Source organism: Anabrus simplex, chromosome 1 (assembly GCF_040414725.1).
Source record: "Anabrus simplex isolate iqAnaSimp1 chromosome 1, ASM4041472v1, whole genome shotgun sequence".
NCBI lineage: Eukaryota > Metazoa > Arthropoda > Insecta > Orthoptera > Tettigoniidae > Anabrus > Anabrus simplex.
This window is the reverse complement of record NC_090265.1, coordinates 1,652,327,111-1,652,343,677: the sequence shown is the minus strand read 5'-3', so window position 1 is coordinate 1,652,343,677 and position 16,567 is coordinate 1,652,327,111.

The following is a 16,567-nucleotide window of genomic DNA, read 5'->3' as shown; positions in this document are numbered from 1 at the left end:
TTGTTGCGCGTAGGCAAGTGCGCGGGATTTCTGGCGATACGAATGATATACATTTGTGCATTATTGACCTTATTATAGAGGTGAACAATTGCACGGTCAATCTCATTTCTCTCGTTTATTTCAAATGTATTGATTTTTTATTTACTGTATATGCCAGGAGAATCTACTGTAATCTAACTTTTTCTCCAAAGGAAAAGATGGCCTTTAAAAACAAACCCAGGAAAGATTAAACATGATCGCTTTGTGATCAGAATAAGTACCTTATGAACAGTAAAATCAATTGGTCTCAACTCTTTTTTCACCCCACCGCTGTTAGTTGATTTGTTCCCCTTCTAACCCCAACCCCCACCTAAAGGAGTGTTTCTTTATGTTTAAAGGAGATTCCAAACACCATTGTTAACTTATTATACCTTCAGTTTTGAGATATATGTATCGCCATAAAAAGAATTCACTTTTTTTCACTTCCTTTCATTTCAGCCCGCCCCCCCCCCTGTTATGAGAATTTTCCGGCAAAAAAACTCGTTTCTTAAATAGTAAAGGATCTTCTAAATACCAGTTATCATAACTCTAACATATTCAGTGTTTGAGACATGTGTCCTCATAAAAGGAACACAAATCCTTTTGACCTTCACCCCCCAAGATGATTTCCCCCCAAAACGCGTTGTTCCTTGTTTTTAAAGGGGATCCAAATACCAATTTTCACGTCTGTAACAACTTTAGTTTTTATTACATGTAAGTATCGTCATACAATTAATTCAGCCGGGCTGAGTATCTCAGACGGTTGAGGCGCCGGCCCGCTGACCCCAACTTGGCAGGCTCGATCCTGGCTCAGTCCGGTGGTATTTGAAGGTGCTCAAATACGTCAGCCTCGTGTCGGTAGATTTACTGGCACGTAAAAGAACTCCTGCGAGACTAAATTCCGGCACCTCGGCGTCTCCGAAAACCGTAAAAGTGTAGTTAGTGGGACCTAAAACAAATAACATTTTTATTTTTACAATTAATTCAATTAAATTTTCAATTCTTTCTTCTCCCCCCACCCTTCATTTGATTTTCCGAGAATACGTGCTTATTTACTTTTAACGCAGATTCCAAATACCAATTTTCACGTCTGAAAAAACGTTTTTCAGATAATAGTATCTTCATACAAATAATTCAATTTTAAGTGGATTTCTGAAAACAAACATTAATATTGATTTATTTTTAAAGGAACTTACAAATACTAAATATAACGTCTGTAACATCTTCAGTTTTTGAGATATCAGTATCCTAATTAAAAGAATTCGACCCCATTTTCAGTCACTTTTACTCCCCCCCCCCGCCCCCCAAGTAGTATTTCAGAAAACAAAAAATACATGTTTCTTTATTTTTATAGAGATAAAGGACACCATTTTTCACTTCGGTATAATGTCAAATTTTTAGGATATACTGTAAAAATGTTCATTTTAAAATTTCATCCGCATTTTAGTACCCCTTAATTGGAGGTTCCAAAAACAAATCACCTGTGTTTCTTTACTTTTACAGGAGATTCCAAATACCAATTTTTATGTCTGTAACATTTTACATTTCTGAGATATACTGTAAATATGGTCTTTGTAAAACTTCACCCCAGTTTGTCACTCCTGTTTAACCCCCATTAATTTGATTTTCAAAAACAAAAAGTACGTGTTTCTTTATTTTTAAAGAAAATCCCAAATACCATTTTTCAGGTGTGTAATATCTTCAGTTTCTTAGATATAAGCATCTTCATTAAAGGCATTCAACCCCTTTTACACCCTTTTTCACCCCTGCTGTTGGGATTTTCTTAAAAAGAAAAATACATTTTTCTTTATTTTTAAAGGAGACTCTAAATACCAATTTTTACATCTGTAAACTTTGAGATATAGATATAGATACACTCATTTTAAAAATTCACCCCCCTTTTCGCCCCCATTAATTGCTTTTTCTAAAAGATACACTCATTTTCAAAATTGACCCCTCCGTTTCACCCTCCATTAATTTTTTTTCTAAAAACGAAAAGATACGTGTTTATTTTGAAAGCAAATTCAAAATATCAATTTTCAGGTCTGTAACATCTTCAGTTTCTTAGATATAAGTATCCTCATTAAAGGCATTCAACCCTTTTTACACCCTTTTTCACCTCTCCTATTGGGATTTTCCGAAGACAAAAAAAACGCGTGTTTCTGTATTTTTAAAGGAGATTCTAAATACCAATTTTTACATCTGTGAACTTTTAAAGTTTTGAGATATAGATACATTCATTTTAAAAATTAACCCCCCCTTTTCACCCCCTTAGCGACGGAATATCCAAAAATCCTCCCTTAGCGAGCACCTACATTGTAATATAAATGTATCCACAAAATTTCATTTCTTTATGTCCAGTAGTTTTAGCTCAGTCAGTCAGTCAGTCAGTCAGTCAGTCAGTCAGTCAGTCAGTCAGTCAGTCAGTCAGTCAGTCAGTCAGTCAGTCAGTCAATCAGGACAAGTTATTGTATATAGATATTGAATTTAGCAACTTAATTGCTTAAATAGCTAGGAATATGCTTGATAAACAGCGTATACTTCCGTATATAAATTCTCAAATGGATACATGAATATTTGCAGTAGGTTTCCTTAAGACTTCTCATATACTCAATTACTTTTATTAGCATTTGTTTTACGTCACATCGACACAAATAGGTTTTATGGCGACGATGGGATGAGAAAGGTCTAGGAGGGGAAAGGAAGTGGCCGTGGGCCTACTTAAGTTACAGCCCTAGGACTTGCTTGGTGTGAAAATGGGATACCACGGAAAACCATCTCAAGGGCTGCCGTTACTGGGGTTCGAACCCACACTCTCTCGAATGCAAGCCGATAATTACATGACTCAAACCGCGCAGCCACTTTCTCGGTAATTCGATCGCTAGATTATCTACTATATATCCTCATAATGAGAAAGATTTATGCCCTCGTTCTCTTCTTGTTTTATTCAAGTGCACAAATTATGTAATACTGTGAAAGAAGGTATCTCACAGTATTTTGTTAGTATACTCACAAGGTGTCTGATTTAACTCTGAGAAATATTTTAATGATCATGACGTCAGTAAACGGACATTGAAAGATTGGTTTCTTAAATTCTGTATACATAAGGTGCTCTGAGATTTGCGAATAGAGTGTTATAGGGATAGACTTCCTCAGTCTCAACCTCTCTTCATTTTCAGTAGTTATATGAACAAATGGACAAGAAAATAAGGGGGTATTTCGAAAAATTCAAAATTCTGAGATTTTACCTATTACACTGTTATTTCTTCTAAGTGTACAGAAGTGGCGGAAGACGAACTGTATCGTACGGAGAGAATCTTGGAGAAGGAGTTCGAGATAAAAAAAAAATACGTAAATAAATAAGAAATAATATTAATGAAATGCAATTGAATAATGTCAGGTGGCATGGGAAATTTTCGATTTATAAATAGTCTTATAAGAAGTTAATGTACATTGTTACTTGGGCAGAAAAGTGACTAACAATGGCAGAAGTGAAGAGGACATGAAATGCATACTAACGCAAGCTGGGAAGGCCTCCTCCACATAAAATAAATTTACCCAGTTCAAACATAGAAATGTATATTGGAATGATGAGTTTGAGACTTTATCGTGAAGCTTGGAATTGTATTGAATTGATGCGTGGACGATAACAGGCGTAGAAAGAGGGTGAATGGAACCTTCTGAAATGTGGCGTTAGAGCAGAAAGTTGAAATTAATCGGATTACAAATGAAGAGGTATGAATCGATTTCGTGAGAGAAGAATGATTTGGGGCAATTTGATAAGAAGATGAGGTCAGTTGCTTGGATACACCATGAGACATATAGAACATGTTCAGATAGTGTTTGAGGGTTATGTTGAGAGTATGAATGGTAGGCCATAGATGTAACGAGCATATTAGACTAGATACAGGGTACAGGTGATACGTAAAACTGAAAAAAGTTTGGCAATATCGATCAATAAGAAGCTGCTGTAGTTCATGAAGAAGGGGGCTAGGAGATCAGGAACAAGAAACGGCCTTTAAATGTATTTCCCTCTGTCAGTGCTCTCGACTTCTTTCCTCAATTTTAATCTCGACTTTATGCAGCTGTTGGACTTCATTCATTAACTTCTGCCCCTATTGACAGATGAACTGATGAGTTAGCTGAACTTTCCAGTACTCTATTGCTCTGCTTTACCCTCGTAATTTTAGGTCCTATACCTTCCTTTTCTGAGGGGTTGGATGGTTTGAAAGTTAATTTAATTAAAACTAAATTAAGAAGATATCTTAATAATTCCGTTTCTTTATGTGTCGAGACCTGTCATTGGTGTTAACAGGACACTGTATCTTCTGGGATCCTCCAGAGGAAATGTTATTGCCTTCATAGATATGTATCAGTCTCATACTTGGCTTTGAAAGTATGAAAATGACTCAGGTAGGAGCAATCCTAGTAACACCTCTCCTTGTGGTGGTGAACAATGTGAAGTTGCAATCAATCAATCAATCAATCAATCAATCAATCAATCAATCAATCAATCAATCAATCAATCAATCAATCAATCAATCAATCAATCAATCAATCAATCAATCAATCAATCAATCAATCAATCAATCAATCAATCAATCAATTGCATTAGGGCCGTCACCGAGGTGGCAGATTCTCTATCTCTTTTTACCTAGATTATCCTTAAGTATTTTCAAAGAACTAGGAAAGTTATCGAACAGTTTCATTGAAAAAAAATATCAATCCCTTATTCCTCATCTTGTAAATTATACTATTTGCCATAATTTGTCCTCTTGAATTCCAAATTCATCTTCATATTATGATATTCCCTACTTTTAAAAGTTCCAGTCAAGCTTACTGCCGTTATTGTTATCCCTTCTTTTTCTTCATTTCTTTGTATAAAACTATGTGCGATAGTATTTTTACCATATTTATTTATTACTTCCGAATTTATGGGTTCCCGAACATGAGAAAGTATACCATATCAGCAGAGTTCCAGATAGCAATGAACAGTGGTTGTTAAAACGGGTTGTAAAGGTGAATGGGAATAGTTTGAAGTTACCCCTTGATAGCTTATATTGGTATATCTAGGAAATTGCTATTAGGAACCCACAGGTTTCGCACATGTTTCACACTAAATGTAGGTATTGCTATTCAGGCGCCAATTAACAGTCCAGCAATTTTAAAGCTAGAAATTCTGTACGAGTGTTTGAAATATTCTGTTGTTTGGTCATATATGGCCCTATTTTCCTGGTCTAAATCTTCAGGCTGGCTGGATCTCACTTCAGCTCTAGTAGTTGGATCCAAGATCATAGCGGTCCCCTTTCTTCGGCTGATAGCGATAATGTCGATCCGTCTGTTGCTCCCTCCAACGGCAATTATATGGAACTCTCTCACTCACTTACAGGCCTTGCAGGGTTAAGATAGTAAGTGTAGAGTGCAGGCGTTTAATATTATACATTTGGTGGTGGTGGGGAGGGGGGGAGGGGGGTTTGTAATGCAGAAAAATGTATGTTGATTGCTTTCACTCATGTCATGTCGTCATTGGTTTCCAAGTTTCAGTTGTCTTGGAAATCTGATGCGAAGTAAGGCGATTTTGGCTCGGTGAGGAAAGCAAGAGAAAACTACAGCTCTTGCCGTTTCCTTAGTACACTTCCTCAGCTGATGCTAAACATTCTCTGATACCTGCTTCTGGATCTTTTGGGAATCTACCCTGTCTTCGCTCTGAGGCTTGTTGATCCTATGTTGGACGCGCTCGGAGCGATCACCTGTTGATGGTGTTCTGTTTTTTGTGGTGATAAAGCAGTTATTTTTCAACAAATGTAATTAAATTTTGTGTGGGTGTGTGTCACCGAGTCATTGTAATAAATATTGTGTTTGGTGATTGTAGAAGTAATCAAGATTATTAATATTACAAAATACATTGATTAGTTACGTTGTTGGTAGGTTACGTGCTGTACTTTGTTGTGTTTCAGTTTTGAGGTTTCTGAGTATCAGTAGTATTATTGGTAGATTACTTATGATCGTCGCCATAAGACCTATCTGTGTCGGTGCGACGTAAAGCCCCTAGCAAAAAAAAAGATTACTTATGACCATGGAGTTGTCATTCACAGCTTTTACATTCCTGTAGCCCTAGGTTCCAGTATTAGTACTTTGCAGTATACTGGCCCTTTACGACCCGTCCTATTTATTACGAAGGTGATAATTTCCTTAAATATCTTACGATATCCTTGTAAATATTATTTTTAAACAGTTCAAAAGGATATACGGTATTTCACACGATAAATCGTTAACGAAGTGGTGATAATTTCTGTACGTCACATACGGACCTGTAAAAATTAATCAGCCATTTCCTATATTCTGATATCTGTAGTTCAATTCTGTGCCATAGTTTCGAGATAAGTTATTAAGTAATTACCTTAGTCCTGTTTACTTTCAGTCATGCGCGTAATTAAGGGAAATTTTAGTTTCCTTCGCGCGTAGTAGGGAGACGATTATACTAATCTGCCTAAATATATAGCTTTAAATGTATTTCTGTTGTTTCATTTAACCGCCGTCCCCGGACGCCCGGGATTCGGTTCCAGGCGAGGTCAGGGATTTGTACCTGATTTGAGGGCTGGTTTGAGGTCCACTCAGACTACGTCATTACAATTGAGGAGCTATCTGGCTGTGAGATGGAGGCCCCAGTTTAGAAAGCCAAGAATAACGACCAAGAAGATTCGTCATGCTGACCACACAACACCTCACAATCTGCAGGCCTTCGGGATAAGCAGAGGTCGCTTGGTAAGCCATGGCATATCGTGGCTGTTGCGTCATGAGAGTGTTGTTTCGTTTTGTTTGAGTTAATCTGTTGTAATTATGTTACACGTAAGTGCAGTTTAAACTTGAACTGTAGTTATTTTATCATTTCGCATATTACCTGCTTTGTTGCTGTGTCACCTTTGTGTAGTATGCGGTATTTACGTTCTTTAAATTTTTAAATTCACAGAATACGGCTTTTTATTGATTCTTCGTATTTCCGAGAAGGGGATTAGCAAAACAGCTGGCGAATGCAGGTGTCGAGACTATGGCTGTGAGTGGGCATTAAGGAGTGTGAGGGAGGAGTTAGCGATTTTGAGGGAAAGATATCCAAACGGAGGACAGGAACCATAGTATATCTTCATACAGGGATGGGAAAGGGCTTCGATTCGAAAGGTAGCGGCTGTGTGCCTAAGTAAGGTACAACCCGAGCATTTACCTGGTAGGAAAATGGGAAAATACGGATACCGCCGACGCTGGGAATTAAACACACCATTCCCCGAATGTAGGCGCACAGCTATGCTGCTCACTCGATGATAAATGTTAGGATGGTTGAACCCATTAGAACAATGGCGGGCACAATTCGGCTCAATGAGCAGTGTTCTAGCTCAGGCAGCTAAAGGAGCAGAGTATGCTCTCTGACGGAAGGTAACAGCCTAGCAGCTGCTTGCACGGCTCTCAGTTACCACTAATGAAGGGGCACGTATCAGAACAAAATTACACTTGTAGCAGTTTTATTGTGGCTAATGATTCATTCTATTGAGTGCATTAGATTGTGGTGAGGGAACGAAAAAATATATTTTGGATAAAAACGCCTTGTGCTAAGTAAATATGTTCTACTAGGAATTACCCGCGGTATCGTTCGCGTGAATTTCATAATTTGAAAAAAGTAATCGTTCCTCGACATTGTACTAAGACATTATCTGAAAATTCCTAAAGTAGAAAATCTTACCCACAAATTAAGTTTCATTTACCCCAGAAATTCTTTGTAAACCATGTTTGTGGTATCACCTTTTTGGGCTAAGACGACCGTGCGACATAGAACTGTGCATGTGAGAAACAGTCTTCTCTCAAGTCGAAAAAATGAATACATGTTTTTTTATTTTTAAAGGAGATTGAAAATACCTATTCCCACATCTGTATCACCTTCAATTTTTGAGATATGCATAAGTATTTCGATAAAAATAATTCAACCCACTTGATCAGTCCTTCCCCCACCCCCACACCCACCCCCATCTAAATGTATTTTCTGAAAACAAAAATACATTTTTTTATTTTTAAAGGAGATTCCAAATACCAATTTACACTTCTGTAACATCTTCAGTTTTAAGAAATATGTATCCTCATAAAAAGTAATTAAACTATTTTTCACTTCTTTTGGCCCCCCGTTAAGTGCCTTCTCCGAAAAAGAGGTACATGTTCCTGTATTTTCAAAGGACTTTCCAAATACCACAGTTCTTGTGTCTAACATGTTAACTTTAAACGTATACTGTAGATATACCGGTACTCATTTTAAAAATTCATCCGCTTTTCCAATTCTTTTCAGCCCCTTAACTGGATTTTCCGAAAACGAAAAATACGTGTTTCAGTATTTTAAAGGAGATTCTAAATACCAGTTTTCATGCCTGTATGTCTGTAACACCTTCTGTTTTTTGAGATAAATGTATACTCATAAAAATAATTCAACTTCTTCTTCACTTCTTTCCGCCCCTCTTTCGCCTAAGTAGACTTACCGAAACGAAAAATACGTCTCCCTTTATTTTAAAAGGAAATTCAAAGTACCAACTTTCACGTCTGTAACAGTTTCATTGTTTATGATAAAATATCCTCATAAACATATGTCAGCTCCTTATTTACTTATTTTCAACCCCATACCCCTTACGTCGATCTTCCGAAAAAAATCAAATGCGCGTTTATTTATTTTTAAAGGAGATTCCAAATACTAATTTTCACATCTGTAATAGCTTCGGGTTTCGAGATATAAGTATCCTCATAAAAGTAATTCGACTCCTTTTCCATCCCCCCTTCCTACCCGTTAAGTTTATTCCCCCCTTCCGAAAAGTGCGTGTTCCTTTTTTAAAGGGGATTCCAAAAACCAACTTTCACACGTTTAACATCTATTTTAATGCTATTTGTTCGACCTATAGAGGTATTTTCCCCCTACTTACACCATGTGATAGGAAACTGCGTGAAAGTGGAATGGAGGAAGTGTAGATCGTTGAATGTGAGGAAAGGAACGTTAAGGACAACACAAACACCCAGTCCCCAGGCCAGGGATATTAATCATTTACAATTAAAATCCCATGACCCAGCTGGGAATCGAACCAGGAAGCGACGGGGGACAGGCGGACGCATTGCCCCCCATACCGCGGGGCCGGATTTTAACATGTTTAGTTCTTGAGATATACTGTAATTATCCTCATACAAAGGATTCAACTAATTTTTCAATTCATTAACCCCCCTTAAGTGGATTTTCCGAATACAAAAGAACACGTATTTAATTCATTAATTAATTATTTAATTAATTAATTAATTTTGAAATACGATTCCAAATACAAATGTTCATGCCTCTAACATATTCAGTTTTTGAAATATACTGTAAGTATCCTCATAACTGGTCCGCCTCTGTGGTGTAGTGGTTAGCGTGATTAGCTGCCACCCCCGGAGGTCCGGGTTCGATTCCCGGCTCTGCCACGAAATTTGAAAAGTGGTACGAGGGCTGGAACGGGGTCCACTCAGCCTCGGGAGGTCAACTGAGTAGAGGTGGGTTCGATTCCCACCTCAGCCATCCTAGAAGTGGTTTTCCGTGGTTTCCCACTTGTCCTCCAGGCGAATGCCGGGATGGTACCTAACTTAAGGCCACGGCCGCTTCCTTCCCTCTTCCTTGCCTATCCCTTCCAATCTTCCCATCCCTCCACTAGGCCCCTGTTCAGCATAGCAGGTGAGGCCGCCTGGGCGAAGTACTTGTCATACTCCCCAGTTGTATCCCCCGACCAAGAGTCTGAAGCTCCAGGACACTGCCCTTGAGGCGGTAGAGGTGGGATCCCTCGCTAAGTCCGAGGGAAAAACCGAACCTGGAGGGTAAACAGATGATGATGATGATGATGATCCTCATAACTCCTTTTTCACCCCAGACCGTTAAGTTGATCTTTACCCTCCAAAATTGCGTGTTTCTTTATTTTAAAATGAGATTTCAAATACAAATTTTCACGTGTGTAACCTTAAAACCTTATGTTTTTTAGATATAAGTTTCTTCATAAAATGAATTAAATTTTTCGAAAACCAAAGATACTTGTTTATTTATTTATAAAGGATCTTCCAAATGACAATTCTCACGACTGTAGCACCTTCAGTTTTGTTATACCGGTACATGTAACCTTATAAAAAGGAATTAAAATCCTTTTTCACCGCCCCCGCCCCCACGTTGATTTCACCGCTAAAATGCGTATTTCTCTATGTTTAAAAGAGATACCAAATACTAATTTTCATGTCTGTAACATCTTCAGTTTTTGAGATATAAGTATACTCATGAAAAGAATTCAACTCCTTTTACACCCCACTTCCGCCCGTTAAGTTTTCCCCTCACTCAAAAAATGCATGTTTATTTATTTTTAAAGGAGATTCCAAATACCAATTCCCACGTCTGTAACCTACAGTTTTGAGATATATGTTTCTAGAGGAAAGGAATTCAATTTTTTACGGCTTTGACACTCCCCACGCAAGTGATTATTTTTTTAAACAAACAGTACCCCTTTCTTTAAAAGAGCTTCCAAATACCAGTTATCACGACTATAACATCTTCAGTTTTTGAGATATATGTATGCTCATAAATTGAATTTATCTCCGTTTTCATCCCCCCTACCAAATTAATTCCCCCCAAATTTGTGTTTCTTTATTTTGAAAGGAGTTTCCCAATACCAGATTTCATGTTCGTAACATCTTTAGACATTTTGGTATATATACATACATTATCATACAAATAAAGTAATTTTTCCATTATTTCAGCCCACCCCCGCTAAGGGTTTTTCCGAAAACCAAATAATACGTGTTTTCTTATTTTTAATGGAGGTTCCCTTAAGTGGATTTTCCGAAAAAAGTATTTATATTTCTTTACATTTACATGAAATTCCAAATTAGAATTTCTCAAATCTGTATTATGTTACGTGTCTGAGATAATTTGCAGATACAGTATTTTTAAAAATTCACCCCGTTTGTCATTCCTGTTCACCAATTTTCGTGTCTGTAACATCTTCAATTTTTGAGATATAAGTCTCCTCCCCGTTTGTCACTCCTGTTCACCAATTTTCGTGTCTGTAACATCAATTTTTGAGATATAAGTCTCCTCATAATAGGTGTTCAACACCTTTTCCCCCTCTTTTTATTCCCCCAATGGGATTTTCCGAAAACAATAAATAAGTGTTTCTTTATTCTTAAATGAGATTCCAAATACCAATTTTTACGTCTGAAAATTTTAAAATTTTTGAGATATAGATATCCTCATTTTAAAAGTTCACCCACCTTTTCACCCCCTTGGCGACGGAATATCCGAAAATCCTCCCTTAGTGAGCACCCACACCCTAATATAAATGTGTCCCCAAAATATCATTTTTTATGTCCAGTAGTTTTACCTCGGCGATGATGAATCGTTCTGTCAGTCAGTCACGACATGTTATTGCATATATATAGATTATAATAATTTCATTAGGTTATGCTAAGAAACAAAATTAATTATTTCGAAACGCGATAACTAAATACTCCTTTGACCTGTACTCATAGAAATACTGCAGACCAACATAGAATATTGTTCAGGAATACAGTACGAACAATGAACGATAAACGAACCGTACGATTGTATAGAGTAAACAGAATATACTCAGCCAGGCACATTACTGTGGCCTTGCTTTCGCCTTGACTCCGCTTATCGCCATCATTCTCTATAGAGTGATAAATAAGTTACAAGATTGTGAGCAACTGCAACGTGACCTCGAAAATGTTGTGAGATGGACAGCAGGCAATGGTATGATGATAAACGGGGTTAAAAGTCAGGTTGTGAGTTTCACAAATCGGAAAAGTCCTCTCAGATTTAATTACTGCGTTGATGGGGTGAAAGTTCCTTTTGGGGATCATTGTAAGTATCTAGGTGTTAATATAAGGAAAGATCTTCATTGGGGTAATCACATAAATGAGATTGTAAATAAAGGGTACCGATCTCTGCACATGGTTATGAGGGTGTTTAGGGGTTGTAGTAAGGATGTAAAGGAGAGTGCATATAAGTCTCTGGTAAGACCCCGACTAGAGTATGGTTCCAGTGTATGGGACCCTCACCAGGATTACCTGATTCAAGAACTGGAAAAAATCCAAAGAAAAGCAGCTCGATTTGTTCTGGGTGATTTCCGACAAAAGAGTAGCGTTACAAAAATGTTGCAATGTTTGGGTTGGGAAGAATTGAGAGAAAGAAGAAGAGCTGCTCGACTAAGTGGTATGTTCCGAGCTGTCAGCGGAGAGATGGCGTGGAATGACATTAGTAGACGAATAAGTTTGAATGGCGTTTATAAAAGTAGGAAAGATCACAATATGAAGATAAAGTTGGAATTCAAGAGGACAAACTGGGGCAAATATTCATTTATAGGAAGGGGAGTTAGGGATTGGAATAACTTACCAAGGGAGATGTTCAATAAATTTCCAATTTCTTTGAAATCATTTAGGAAAAGGGTAGGAAAGCAACAGATAGGGAATCTGCCACCTGGGCGACTGCCCTAAATGCAGATCAGTATTGATTGATTAATTGATTGATTGATTGATTGATTGATTGATTGATTGATTGATTGATTGATTGATTGATTGATTGATTGATTGATTGATTGATTGATTGATTGATTGATTGATTGATTGATTGATTGATTGATTGATTGATTGATTGATTGATTGATTGCTAGTCTGTACAGCATAAACGGTTACAAGTCACCTGCACTTTGACACCTCCTCGCTCATGCCGTTAGCTCAAATAGCGGGTCTCTCTCTTTGCCCGCCTATACTTTGGAACAATAATCACCACCGCTGCTATGATACGTAGCACTAAGTCCAATATTTTTAGGAATACTAATTTTGTTATTGCAACTATAAATAATAATAGGATAGCCTGTCTTCATAAAGCAAAGATAACCATCAAGACAAGTGGAAATGCTTCTTGGAGTTCCACAAATATTTTTATACTTAAATAAATGGATAATATTTTGATCATTTATGAAGGTACATACCACCTAATACAAGAAATTTTCAGCCAGATATTCCGTTCAGTGTGCCCCGAGTTTGAGCCCCGGTCGGACCGAGGATCTTAACTGCGTATGGTTAATTTCTCTTGTTCAGGGACTGTATATTTACCTACACACTACACACCATGCTATAAGCATATGGTTGCGTCAGGAAGGTCATCTGCCCATAAAACTGCGCCAGATTCATACCAAGTTCCGAATTCATTAAATTGAAATAAGTACCAGGAAGAAGATTTTTTAAAAAAAATGTATCGCCTTTAATTCAACTGGATCCTTTGCTGATTGTGAGAATTCTGTCCTGCCCTCGGCTAAGATGGCCTTCGGTTCGATTATCGACTGAGTTTTGAAGTTTGTTTACGTATGGTTAGTTCCTCTCAGCCATCCGCACGGTCTAGTGTAGCGAGCCTGCCTCTTATCCGAAGGCTCCGAGTAAGATTCTCTGCCAGGAAAGGAAAATTTAAATGAATCGGGGGTCTAGTTCAAGGTTCACTCAACTTACGTAAGAATGGTAGTTATTGAATCGTGAGAAAACGGCTCCGGTCCAGAAATACTGGAACCGAGAAGATTCGTCATGCTGACCTCGCATCAGCTTGTGAACTACAGGCCTTGGACTTAGCTGCAGCTGGTCATCAGGGCTGTGGTGTGTGTGGGAGCTGGTTAATTACTTTGGTTCGGGGTCTGGGTGTTTTTGATCGTATTAAAACACTTATATTAATCTATTTTCATTACAAAACACTGCCAAGCGTCAGAGAAACTACACTATCGTGAATACGGTAAATCATTCATCGTAGGGTTTGCAGGGAGAAGGGTATCCAACCGTAAAAGTGAGCCAAATCCGGATCAGGTACTGATCCCAATAAACCAGGAAAAGGCAAACAAGAAGAAAACATAGACTCTTATTAATCCATCGGAAATACATTATAAGTTATTGCTTAGTCATTGTTTGGAGGATTATGAGGACAATTGAGTTTTTCTTGTAATTATACTTCATTTACCCTCATTACCTGTTTTGTTTAATGGCCAGCTATTTTGGGATCTCAAACATTTAAAAAAATGAGACCATGCTACAATATGGTATTAACGTAATCTCTCCTACAATAAATAATTATATCACATTCGCCCTTTATACGATAGAACAATAGAGGACAAAGACTAGGTTGAAAGGGGTAAAACATAGATTGATTGTGTTGTTTCTGGCTTACATATACATTACCATGGGAAGCTCTTTGATAACTCCGCTACAAATTATAGGCATAACGAGTTATAGTTGAGGGGTGTCACGCACTAGTAGAAGCACGCCATCACGCAATACAAGACCAGAGTGACGCAATTAAGAACAATCGCGATACATGATAACAATTTTTTTTTTTAATGAGGAATCTAGTTTATCACTGAGATGACACCAAGATTTGCTATACCTCACTTCCTGTTCAGCACAGTTACACGACACTCCAACCCTTGAAGACCAGTCAGTATTTAGGTCTCGCACCTTACTTTCTGTGTGAGGAGATAGCGGTTTCCTTTCATCCCTACAATATTGCCGGCACAGTCACCCAGTTATCTGACCAAAGGGAATATTTGATTATACGGATTGTGGCAACACTAACGACATTAAAATTATATGTTGTCCACGTTTCCCTAATAACGAAATACGTATTGTGTGTGTGTGTGTGTGTGTGTGTAAAAAAATTGGTTGACATATTGCCTCTCTGGATCAGTGTAAGAGTGTCGGTCTCGGTTCCCAAGATACCGTGTTCAAACCCGGTGGAGATAGTCTGATATTTGAAGGGCAGAGAAAAACTCCATTCGACACTCCATGTCATACGACGCCGGCATGTAAATGATCTCTGGTGTGACATTTGGCGTTTACCCGAAAAAAATAATTAAAACTCTACCAGAGACGCCCAAGAGGGATTCGGTTCTCTCTGCCATCTAGTAAGCTTAGAGTAAAATGGAACGTCGAAATTGACGAGCAGATAACCAGATGCGTCACATTAAAATATCTACACAAGTTAGCTGAGGCCATACGATATTATTATTATTATTATTATTATTATTATTATTATTATTATTATTATTATTATTATTATTATTATTATTATTATTATTATTATTATTATTATTATTATTGTAAAGAGCCTCCGTGGCTCAGGTGGCAGCATACCGGCCTCTCACCGCTTGGTTCCGTGGTTTAAATCCCGGCCACTCCATGTAGTGATTTGTGCTGGTCAAAGCGAAGACGGGACAGGTTTTCCTATGGAAAACACTCTCCAATATCATATCATTTCATCTTTCAGTCATTAATCATTGTCCCAGATGAGTGCGACAATCTTTGGCTGCCGGCACAATTCCCTTCCTCGCCGCTAGATGGGACTTCGTTCATTCCTTTCCTGACCCGGTCAAATGCTTCGATACTGGCTGTGGATTTTCATTGTTATATTGCGAATTCAGTGTTATGCTGATTTATTGTTCCCACGATAGGGAAAAAAGTGCAATGCGGTGTGCGGAGTCAGAATGGGCCGAATTTCCTTCACGTTAAAGAACAGTACGAGGAGTGATTTAATAAGGAGGCACCAAATAAGAAATCAATCAATGTGAGTTGTCGTTGAAAAGTTCCCTCATATGGGGGCGCCCAAGAATCATTACCACGAACGAGAGTCTTGGACGAATTTTCCAACAGATGTTTTGTATCAATGTGGTTTGTTTTGCCGCGTACGTTAGTTTCCACCCGTGGTTTCACCCGCAGGATCACACTCTCCAACATTTAAGCTAGTAAGTGGAAAATGATAATATTCCAGAAAATGGGAAATTAAAGTGGTGTAGGCCCTAGCCCTTTTTAGCCAATTGTATCAATATATATTTCTTTACTCTACATAATAAGTTGACGTATGAGAGCGAAGCACGAATGGAGAGATACTAAATCGAATTGGTGAGAGAAGAATGATTTAGCGATATTCGACGAGATGAAATGTTGGGACGATAGGACACTCTCTAAGATACCCAGGACTTGTTCAATTAACTTTCAAGGGAAGTGTATGCGGTATCAATTACAGGTGTAGACAATATATTAATATGCAAACTGATCAGACTCGATGTACTATGTAGTAGTTATATAGAAATGAAAAGGTTAGCACAGAAATTTCTCACATTAATTTTAAACATTCAAAACGATGTTACAAATATCATGTTAACCGTTTCATCATGCATTTATTCCTGATCAGTGATGTGAAGGCTAAGAGAAAACTTTATTTGAGTAAGTGAAATATCTAAATTATCAGTTTGTTATTTTCGTTTTAGTGTGGGACTCTAGAGATGTCTATATATTCTAGCAGAACACATGTGATTCTGCTTGATTATATGTGATGGGTGGTTGTTGGCTAAGCGTTTCCATACGTGCAAAAGTGATTTCTCCCTATGATGTTACATTTATCATCATTTATACTGCCATTGGTATAACATGTACGTGATATTTCCATGTTAGCCAATACCAGCAGTCA